Here is a 12,274-nt window from a genome sequence, read left to right as displayed (position 1 = left end):
GGCATAATTATAAATATTAAAGCAATAAAACTTTTTTGGTTAAATTCCTGAATCAAAAGATAAAGTCTAAAGTCTCAGGTTAAAAGGCAAAAGATCTACAAATATGGAGACAGTCAAAACCAAATTACTCAAATATTTGACAAAAAAAAGTTAAGTATAAATAGTTATATATAAGAAAGAATATTTAAAAAGTGATGAAAAATAAAAGAATGTAAATTGATATTGACAAACATTGCTGTCTAAAATAGGGATATGATTAGCCTGGAACTATTGAATCTCAAAAATGATTATTAAAAGCACAAAGAGAAGTTAAAAAATATATAACAATAGTGGGAAGAAGAAAAAATAAATATAGCAAGAAGGGAATAAAAAAGTTAATAGAGGTAATTGAATTATTAAACTATAGGCTGATCTATGTATCTATGTTATCAAATGATCTACTTTTCTGTCTCTTATTTTTCCAACATACTTTGGGTATTTTAAAGTAAATTATGACACTTTCTGAAAATGCATTAATAATAGAGATTTAGGTCACATTTTCTTGTAAACTTGTAAAACTAGTAATAATAAAATTTGATAAAATAAATAAAAATATTATAAAGTTAAAACATACTTTTCTGAATGTGTAAAGGGGAAAATAAAAGCTGAGCTTTTAGATTTCTTATAAATCTCAAAGACAACTATGTACTTCAAAACTTAAGCATAAGGCCAGTTTAGAGACCTATTTGCATTGTCTACAAAAGCTGAATATACACATTTCCAAAGATCATTAATTCCACTCCTGTTTGTATACCTGAACCCAATAGTAGTGAATCCATAAATTAACTAAAAGGCATACACTAGAATATTCATAACAGCGTTATTTGTAAGCTCAAACTAGGAACCACCCACTTAAATGTCCAGTCACAGGAGAAGACATAAAAAATTGAAGAATATTTACACAATGAGAATCAATTATCACAATATACATAATCCACAATTTCATTAAGTACAAGAAAAAAACAATAGTAATGGTTTTGGAAGCCAGGAGAGTGATTAAGTGGAGTAGTGGTTGGGATGAGAATATTCTAGGTTGATAGCATTCTTCTGTTTTTGATTAGAGTCTAGCTAAACAGATATTCTCTCAACTGAATTCTTTCCATATGGGCACTATCTTCTATCATACTTCATGAAAACTTAAAAGTATATAAAATTAAAAATGTCAATCTCATATATTGCTTTTAAAAATTCATTAAAAATAGGTAGAAAAATTTAATCATTATATCCTTTGCAAAAGAAAATTTAAAAACCTTACTTTCAAAGACTTTTAAGATCACTCAAGAAAACAAAATTGTAGAGACAAAGAAACATCAGGAAATCAGTATGGAAGAATAAATAAATGATCAAAATACATTATTTAAACAGCAGAAAAAACAGTTATTTATAATGGATCTGTGGGCTCCACAGAAATGAATTCTTCTCTTCTTTGAAGTGAAGACTAAATCCAGGGTAAATTCAGTCTCACTGGACTCAATGAGTAGGTCCCTCACTATGGACAAACTCTAGACATGATCTTGGACCTGAAATCTGATGAAGAAGAGCTGGAAGACAACCCCAACCAGAGTGAACCTTTTGATTAGGCACTTGTATGAATGGATCTGGCTTGCTGTATCTCACCCACCGTGGCACTGCCCAGATGTTGGATAAGTACCAGCAGGGAGACTGCAGCTACTGTCCCAATGTTTACTGTGAGTACCAGCCAATGCTTTCCATTGGCCTTTCGGATATCTCAGGTGAGGCCACAATGAAGCTCTACTGCCCAAGTACACGGAGGGATACACATCTAAGTCACTGGGTCACCACCACATGGACAGTGCATACTTGGGCACCGATTTCCCTTACAGGCTCTTTAGAATAAACTCCAAGTACTGGACCAGTTTGTGCCCAGACTCTACAGTTTCGAGATCTACCTGATGGTCTACTAGCTACAGTTCAAAGCCACAAGCAACTCAACTCAACTGTTGGATGATTCCCCACCCCACCTGTCCCTCCGTTCCTTCACTGCAACCCTTTTAGAAACCCTTTATGGTTTTTAGTTTGATTACAGAACTCATCATTGTGGTGGAAATGTAAAATAAAGTAAAAGGGCAAAAAAAGCATTTATTCAAAATTAATGTAACATCTTGTCAGAAAAAAATCAATATTTAAAGGGAGGGGCTTCATGTCACCTGATAGAGAAATTGCAAAGTGATAAGGTATTGTCGACAATTCCATATTCATATATTTAATTATTAAATAAAATCAATTATTTTTATTAAAATACATCAGGAAAATTGATTAATGAATGAATTCGATAATAATGAAGGTTTTTTTTTTTTTTTTTAACCTACAAACTACCATGTTGAGAAGTTACAGAAATCATATGGCTTTAGAGAGAAATTTTCCGTATATTGAAAATCAACTAATTCTGATAGTATTTAAACTGTTCTGGGATGTAGGTTGAAATAAATATTGCAATAAATATTGTCAAGCCAGATTGAATATTATATTTTTAAAAAGCAAATTTCATATCTCACTAGGAAATAGCAATTCAATCTTAAGAAAAAAATTATACTTGATAAAATTTAATTCAATGTTTAATAAAATTCAAAGGAAAGTGTAAATAGCAATGGACATACTTTAAACATATTTTAACCATATATTCCAAAATATTCTGGAAAGTAACAGGTTTAATATTATAAATGTGAAAAGAAGCTAAAATTGGGATATTTGACCTAGCAGCTACTATAATGTACTATAAACCCATATATTTTTGCCTCAAAATAGAATCAAGTTCAAAGATCATGAATAATCTAATTAAGTCAAAGTGTTGGCAAAATTATGAATATCATTGGGGAGAGATTGGATAATACATTGAATTAAGAATTGGCTAATTACGTCAAATTGGGTTGATAAAACAGGACACAGTTGGAAAACCAAAATTCCAATCCTATCTCAGTGGAAACGAGCAAGGTGTCCATTTGGAGAGTGTCCTTAGCCATCAAAATCTAACTAGGTCAATTTAAAGACCAATTAATTAACCCTATCTCTATGGAAGTGACAGCAAATATAGGAACCATAATATCCATTTTCTTCAGAGAATATTAGGAGATGTTTGCTAAACACTGCGTGCTGCTCTAGTTTTTCTCATGTGTTAATTTTTGTTGACTAGGTTTTTCTATATCTTTCTATACTTGAGGTGCTTGGATTGAACCTGTAGATACTATGTTTGAAATCATGATTATTCTAATCAAGGCCAGATCTCAAAACATTTATGTAATTCACAATGGAGCATTTGTAACAAGGTACAAGTATGAAGAATAGCAGTTGATTAAAGTTTAAGGGATAAGTGGGATGACAAAATAATCACACTAAAATTTAAACAAGGCCCTTTCAAACAAGCACATTTGCTGAAAAAGGTTGAGGGAAGGGGAGAGATGAGTAAGAACATAGGAAAATGGATAATCGTCAGCACCAAGTTTAATGTAGTCTTGATTTTAACTGTAATTGAAACACCCAATCATAAATCACAAAAGGTTTTTCAATTTGATACCCTTGGAGGAAAAAAGTGACAAATATGATTTTGAGATTGCAGAGCATTAGTTCAGTCGTTACAGTTTGTTGTAAAGAAATAGAACAAAGTTGAAGAATATTTATGTACCACTTATCTTTATGACACACAAAATAAGCAGCTTTACCATAGTTCATCATTCTAAAATTAAATCCTTTTCATTTATTACTTTAAAAAAAAGAAAAAAAGAAAAAAAGAAAATCTGTGATGATCAAATGATTTACAGTTAGGTCTATGGATGGTTATATTTAATATGGTGTTTATAATAGAAAACTGTTGTTCAAATGAATGTTCCAACACATTGTTCTTTTCATCAGAATTTACAACCCATGTTAGACACAGGAAGTTTAACTTACCAACTTACTCTAATTATTCACACATATATCCCAGTTATCATGTTTTACTGTAAACATATAAATTTATAAGTCATCTTGAATTATGAAAACATTTTAAACTTTCTTGTATCTCGTGAAGGTAAAAAGCTAAAATTACATTTAGAGTAGATTCATTTGAAAACATATTTTTCACCAGATTTTATGTGAAAAAAATATTTATAATCTATGCTTAATAGGATTGTCGAGTCTTATTGTTAAACAACATATGGCTAAAATGGGGAATAATTTATTTCTTAATCAAATGGGCTATGAATCATATTTTCTTGCTTCAAACCCTCATTCTAACACATTCTAGTTCCGTAATTCTGAAGGTACCTATCCTGTAGTATACTCGATTTATTTACTTGTGAAATGGACATACAGCTTTTCCTCATACATTAGTTGCAGAGATAAATAAGTCACGTAGAGCATACTTCTACACATAGAAATAATGATCACTATGTGTTTACTATTAATATTAATTTTAATGTGAGTAAATTTATTTGATTTCTCTCCTGCCAGTTTCTCTACAGACCCCTAGCTTCGGTGATATTATGAGAGCCATTTTCACTATAGATAGGTTCAAACACAGCATATCTCACTCAAATATATCTTTGATCTTATATCTATTCACCATCATCCTCTGATGTGCATGGAATTCTTCAAAGGGAGCCAACCCTCTTTTGCTGCATTTTGTAAACAGACCTTAAACTCAGTACCTGACTGAACAACAAATTTCATCTCTTCAGCATACCATGTTCTTGTCACTCTACTCAGTGTTGCTCAGTGTGTCCTATTTTCTGTGTACTATCAATCAGTTCGTGCTTCACCATTTCTAGAGATATTTATTTCTGAACTTTAGTATTACCAAATCATTTAAAGTTTAGATCGATTATTTTCTTGGTTATTTTATATGTCAGAGGCACTCGTTACCAGTTGAACAGCTCCAGGAACCTAGATTTGTGCTCTCATCAACCCATCCCCACTGAGAAACATATACAGCAGTAGCTTAAATGTCATTCTTCATGAAACCTCAGTTTTCTCAGATGATGCTCCCTACTATTTTTTTAAATCTCCGAGACTGAATATTGGTGTTGAATTCAGTTCTTCTTGTGACTTGTTCAAAGTACATCCATAGAAGGGAACTTAACAAACCTTCAGATTTATAAAATTACCTCAAATAGTAAGATGTTAACTGCCCTGATCTGCAATCCTGGTTCTTTCCTTGGGACCTCAGTCTGGGCAGGAGTCTCCTCTTTTTTCCTTGTCAGGAGGTGAAGCCATATCTATGTGCTTGATTTTGTTAAATTTCTCCTCTTAAATTGGCCCATGCTATGTTTGGAAAAGCTGTTTTAATTATTCCACAATTCTGATTTTCAATTTGTGAGCATGTCTGTCTAACTTATTGTGGCAAAAAGTTTTAAGGATGCAGGAATAAATCATCACCTTTCCGGTATCAGAGGAACAAATAGCACCAGCATCCAAAGAGATATTTTTAGTTGATCTATCCAATTTTTCAGAAAAGGTGAAATTAAAATTTGACTACAGATGCACTGTACATATTTATACTGCACTTTGTAAGAAAACAAAAGCAGAAGTAAATAAAAGTAAAACTTCCTTCAGAATTTCACAGTTCAAAAATAGCACTATAAAATATCTTTGTAAAAGAAAGTAATAGATCTGTTGTTGGTTTCAAAACATTTCTAGGAGGGTAAGTGTCTTGAACTGTCACCAAATGTGGCATCCATCTTATCAACAGTCTAGGGAAGACCATTTTCAGAATGTAAAAGTTTAAAACTGAAATTCACTTCTTGGGGTTAGAGCTTTTAATGGACTGACTGTCACTGATAAGGAAGTGATAGAGAGCACAGTGTTTCTGCAATCTCATTAGTTGGATGTATTGTGTGAAGTTGAATTTCCCAATCTCCAGAATACTAACATACCACGAGCTGAAGAGAAAAGAGGAAAGCAATTCAAAGTTCTATATTTAACTTTTATTCTTTTAAATAAAGCATTAAAATAACCGTTTCCATGGCATTGCATTTTCTTTAATTTTTTAGTGGGCAATAAAGATAATCTCATATTATTTTAGTATAATACATCATCCTTCAAAATGAAATCTATTTTGGCTATCTCAAGTGGTCAGAGAGCTTCCCTTAGTTCAAATAAAGTTGGCAACTGCTTTCTTTATTAGAAAGAGACAAGGGAATATATTTAATCACCAGTGTCACAAGGGCACTCTTCACAAGTGTTTGCTTCAAACTTTTAATGCTGTGCAAATGTGACATTTAAGAAATAGTTATTTAGAGGAAACAGAAATAAATGTGATAACTCATTCATAATGTCCATAAAATATGATTTTCTATTGAGCATTTATATTGTTAATGTGTGAAACTAGATCTCAAAATATAGAAACATCTGGATGTGAATGCAAACTATGTCAATCATGTAGAATTGGTTGACAGGTACCCAGATGTTTGGCACAGTATAGCTTAAGTAACAAAATATGTTTCTCCATAAAAATAATGGTTTACTCTTGCTAATGTATTCCTTTCCTTATAATTTAATTGCCAAAATCTATTAATTAAGGCAGTCAAAAATTTTTTCACATCTATACTTTCAACCGAAATGCATTTAGATAGAAATGTATAATTAAAACAAAAACAAAACGATAACAAAAAAACAAAAACAAAAACAAAAAAACTGTTTTAGTCTCAGCTCTGCTGCAGCCCCCCCCGACTTTTTTTGGAGGGTAATCGCAAACATACCTTAGATATGTGCAGCATATAGTAATCACCTCCTTTTCTCCAAGAAGGTGATTGCTAAAAATGTGTGAAGTTTTGACTGAAAGAAAAATGTCTTGCAATAAAATACCTTTAGCAGTATTACCATGAATACCAGAAAAAATTGAGTGACTTCAAATGACATAATAATAACTAAAATGTATGGAACACTTCTTATTTTTCACTTGTTATGGTGATGGCTTTAAAGATTTCCTTACAAAATTCTCATAACAAGTCTACAAACTAGGTTCCTTAATGACCATGATTTTTCAGATGAGGAACCTGGGATTTAGGGAGTTTAAGTAATACACATCAGGTGAAATAGCTTTAGGAACCGGAACTGGATTCAGAATCTGAGAGTCTGGCTATGGAGCCGATATAATTTAGTGTGTGTGTGTGTGTGTGTGTGTGTGTGTGTGTGTGTGTATATATATATATATATATATATATATATATATATATATATATACACACACACACACATATACACACACACACACACACACACACACACACACATATACATACATACGAGAATTCCGTTAGATATTTGGAAGAGATGGAAAGAGAACATGCATTTTAGGCATACAGTATATTGAGATCAATTGCCCTTTCAGAAAATATGTGTACTACAGTGACTTTTAGAAATAACCTTTTCAAATTTCTTCCCCCTTTTCAAATAAGAAACAATTATTTGATTATTGGGAAATATATGAACAATCTTATTGATATTAAGTATATGATTAAAGTTTTTTGGTCTTTAACCAACCACTTTTGGCAAGAAATGCTTTCAAGGACTTTGATTAAAATGACTGGAGATGGGGCACGTCCAAAGTCAAGTGATGCTTTTCTTTCTGTTCACCTAATGAGGAGGAGCTTCCCAGCTTATTTTGTTCAGCTCACAAGGACTTTTTTTGTGAACAGCGGCATTCAAAAATTGAGAAAGTTCACTTTAAATATGAATTTCTGTCTTTTCCACCAACATTGGAGCATCTGCCAAGCCTGGTTCCAGTGTGGCAAGCGTCCATGGTTGCTGGGTAGCAGCTGCCACCTCTAGGCAGACTGTGGCACTTCGCATTGTTTCCAACCTGCAGAGGGTAGAGTGGGGGCTGTTTCACTCATTTACATTTCCAATCTGGCATAAGAAAAGAGTTTGAGTAGTTTGCAATCTTCTCTTTAACACCATTATTTAATACTTTCTTTCCCCTTCCCAGTACTCATTAGGGTCTTGTGAAATGCCCTTAGTCCAAATCAGTGAGTAATTTTTATTTCTAGTAGAAGGGAGGCATTTGATTAATATCCTCTACATGCTTTGAAGTAAATTATCAAAGAATCACTGTTTATTTCTTGAAATGCTCAGATTTGATGCTAGAATAAAGAAAATGGGATTCAACTTTCATTCAGACAATTGCAAAGTATTGGAACTTTTGCTTAAACGAAGACATATCGAAGTTCATTTTATTCTTTCCCTAAAAGATATATATTTAGCATTAATATTATTTATCTCCTGACATATATCAGTAAAAAGTTTTCCCTTAATATGATTTTAAATGTAAATTTCTCATTAAAATACATTTGCACTATAAAAGAAGCTTTCATCCAAGAAGAAAATTTGAAACTATTTTAATATGCTCAAATTTGTGCTTTCAGAAAAACTTCCTGAAATATTGCATTACAACTAATTGCAGTTCTGAAAAGAACCTTGCAAGCTAGCCTTATAATTATATGTGCAGTATCTAAGCTAATTGAGAACAATAAAATAGTATATTTTAATAAATTTATGAAATAATATGTATCGTTTAGAACATCATTTAGATTTTTCAGAAAATAATTAGTATTTTGACTTTTTTACATAGCTACAAAATAAAGGACAAATCTTACTGGCTTTGGAATATTTAATATCTCTGTCTGTCTCTGCTGCTCTCTTTTGCTCTCACAAGTACACAACACACACACACACACACAAATGGCAATATCTTTTCTTCTTAAAGTGTGAAAGATAATACTAATGATATTTAAGAACATAGAAAAAAGAAAAGTTAATACTGTGACATACTCTTCTAATAATATTCTGTAGTGTACTTGCATATGTTTGCTGATGAAAAATATTTTTAAATGATACACAAGACATGAATTTTCCAAAACCTTTAGGAATGCATGTCCTTTGACTTAACAGTTCACTTTATAGATACTACATTGAAAAATTCTAAAAACAATTCGCATCAAATTTATGCATAGAGCTGTTTATCTTGGTTTTAGAAAATGAATACCTGGAAAGAGAATTTCAAAACTAAGAAATAATAAATTTTCTTATATCACAAAGTATTTTTTTCTAATACCAAGAAAATGATGTAAATGTGTAAAAAAAAAAATGTGTAAAAAAACAAAAGCCATCAAATATATTCTAATATTAAATGACCAAAGACTGCCAGAAGTTTTCAAAATTCAATTTTGTGTGTGTGTGTGTGTGTGTGTGTGTGTGTGTATAACTAAATATCTTCTTCCATTCTGGGGCTTGCCTGTTAAATCCTTCAGTAGTATATTTTGAATGCCGTGGAATAGAATTTTGTGTATGATATGAGACTGGAATAGAGTTTTACATTTTTTGTATAGATATGTAATTTGTCCAAGGATATTTATTTTTAAATATCTTTCTTTCCTCTTTGCCTGCCTGCAGTGTTACATTTAAAAATGACTTTATTGATTTTCTCAACAGTGTGTTTTCTTTTCATTAATGTTGGCTCTGCTGGTGGTACCTTCCTTTGACTTTGCTGATATTTTCATGACTTTTTTGAGACTAATTATTTGGCTGAAGATTTTTCAGTCTCTTTATATATTTAAGATCTCCATCGTCTTCATGATAATTACAAACTTTCAAACTACAGTAGTCTGCCTATAGCCTCAGATGATACATATATTCCATACCCCAAGTGGATGCCTAAAACCATGAATAGTGCTGAATCCTATATATACATATATATACACATATGTGTATGTATATATATATGTATATAATATATATGTATATATGTATGTATATATATGTATATAATATATATACATATATATGTGTATGTATATATGTATATATAGTTTCTTCCCACATATACCTATGATAAAGTTTAATTTATAAATTTTGCAAGTAAGAGATTAACAACAATAACTAATAATAAAATACAACAATTATAACAATAAACTATAGTAAAAGTTAAGTAAAATAAGGAACACAAGCACTGAGGTACCACGATAGTCGATCTGGTCCCTGAGGCAGTGACTACGCTGCTAACGGGCATGTAGTGTATAGGGCACGGAGACACTAGACAAAGGGATGATTCACATCCCCAGGAGAGATGGAGCTGAACTTGTGAGATTTCATGACGGTTTAGAACAGTGGCAATTGAAATTTATAAATTGTTTATTTCTGGAATTTTCCATTTAATATTTTCAGACCCATGGTTGACCACAGGTAACTGAAACTGAAGAAAGTGAAACCTCGGATAAGGGAGGGCTACTGTACTGAAGATGGTGTATTAAGTCCTGAATGATCTTTTTGTATTAATCCCGAATGATAACTTTTTATAAATATTCCTCCTTTGCCAGTTCTCAAGATACTAAGGTTTGCCAGTAAAAGACACTGTTGGGATATTGCTGGAGAAAGGGGCTTGGTTTTCTCCTGCCTCCCCGCTCTCTTTTTTTTCTTGCACCCAAGGTGTTCAGCCTATGATCAGGACACTAAAGCTGGAGTGAGCCTCAGTGTATCCTGAAGGCAGCTTCCTAACTAGTTCTGCGGTACCCCAGTGTAGCAGCATCCCAGTGGGTACCCCAGCTAATTTTCCTGCAAGTCCACCACCCACTCTTTCCACCGCAAATGAAGCTTCCCCTGAGTTTTCTCTACACACAAGGAGTCAGTCTCCTGCTTGCTAGCATTTTCCTTGGGAATCTCCTTGAACTTGTATACTCTCTGGTGGGAGAGTAGGCTATAGCCACACCCATCCCAGGTAGGTCTGAGCCTCAGCTTGGGCAGTGGGGTAGATAAACTGATGGACGAAGTGGGAGAGGAACTATTGTACTGTATACAAAAGTAGTAGTGGCTATATTTGGTATTACTGCATTCTTTACTCCACTTGCCTGTAACTAGGTATTCGTTCTTTTAATAAATTGCCCCCATTCTAATTACTGCATGGTTTATCTCCTGACTGTACTAGGACAGAAAAGTCAGCATTATTTAGAAAAGAAGACAGATTAAAAGAATCCAACTTACAAAATATAAGGGCAATATTTTGGTCAAATGTGAGACACACTTGAAAATACTGTTCGTAAATAAAACTTCCCTCACTTGAGAAGAAAAAAAAGAGGGAAAACATGTGACTATGGATCAAATGACTAATCTTATGAAGAGGAAAGAAAACAGTTCTCTTACCAAACTTATTTTACAAATCATTGCAACAGTAAGCATAAGGGCAGTTTTGAAAATTGTATCCTGTACTTGATTGTAGATTGTGGATTGGTCTTACATTTAAAAAAGAAAAGGAAAAAAAAAAAAGAATGCCATAAGAATGGAACTGGCAGAAGCAAAAATCAATCAATATAGGATTAGAATAAAATGATTGAAATGCCAGCTCCAGGTCCAGGCAGGCATCATGGGTCACCACCGTGCTTAATGCTCTGGCAGTAAGCTCCTGTGCATTTTCTCGACAACTGACAGCTTCCATGGGCTTCCCTGAACATCCCTCCCCAAGGCCCTAACCAGGCAGAGCCCCACTCCTCTCCATCACCTATCCCTCAGTCTACCAAAGAACCAATCTGCTGTCTGGTATGGATGGAACTGAAATCGCATTGCCACGGGTGATATTTTAATATACGAAGTTATTATTATAATTCGGAAGCCATTTTAAGCAATCTATCAAAACATGGGATTTATAGTTGGTGATGTCTGTGAGTTTATTATGTCTCAAAGGAGTCAAAAAGAGAGGGGAAATGAGTTCTCAAAAAGCAATTTTACCTGTAGTTAAAATTTTCAAAATTCTCATGTGTTTCCTGAGTAAATAAAATAAACTGAATTTTACTCTTTCACTTGTGAAATCTCTTTCTTAGAATGTTGACATAATGAATGAATTAATTTAATTCATTCTCAAGGCAATTTGAAGGTTTTAATTGTAAATTCCTCAAAGCAGAACTCTAATATATATATATATATAATATATTATATATATAACTCAACATTCTTATTTAATAAAAAAAAAGTATTCATAGAAAAACCTGCTGCTCAAATAGATGACAGTTTTATAAGGCACATTTTTTTTCTTTTTTCTTTTTTTTTTTTTTGACAGCCTATTTATCCTATATAAAATTCTTGAAGGAAAGCTTGCAGTAAATGATAGTGTGTTTCACAGGTCATGTAATTTGTAATTTGTCATTCTTCATTTTGTAGGAAATGGTACATGATATCAACAACACATAAGCAATATGTTGATATTTTTGCTGTCTTTCAGTATGAATAGATTTTGCTTTTTAATTTTCATGACAGT

The 12,274-nt window shown here is 32.5% G+C and overlaps 1 pseudogene; it reads left to right on the top strand.

Moving 5' to 3' along the window:
* The first annotated feature begins 1,378 nt into the window (after positions 1–1,378).
* On the top strand, positions 1,379–2,075 carry LOC105289713 (annotated as a pseudogene).
* Positions 2,076–12,274: the final 10,199 nt, after the last annotated feature.

Source organism: Pteropus vampyrus, unplaced genomic scaffold (genome assembly GCF_000151845.1).
Source record: "Pteropus vampyrus isolate Shadow unplaced genomic scaffold, Pvam_2.0 Scaffold27, whole genome shotgun sequence".
NCBI classification, from domain to species: domain Eukaryota; kingdom Metazoa; phylum Chordata; class Mammalia; order Chiroptera; family Pteropodidae; genus Pteropus; species Pteropus vampyrus.
Note: the sequence above shows the minus strand (reverse complement) of the source record. Positions and strands in the feature narration are given on the sequence as shown.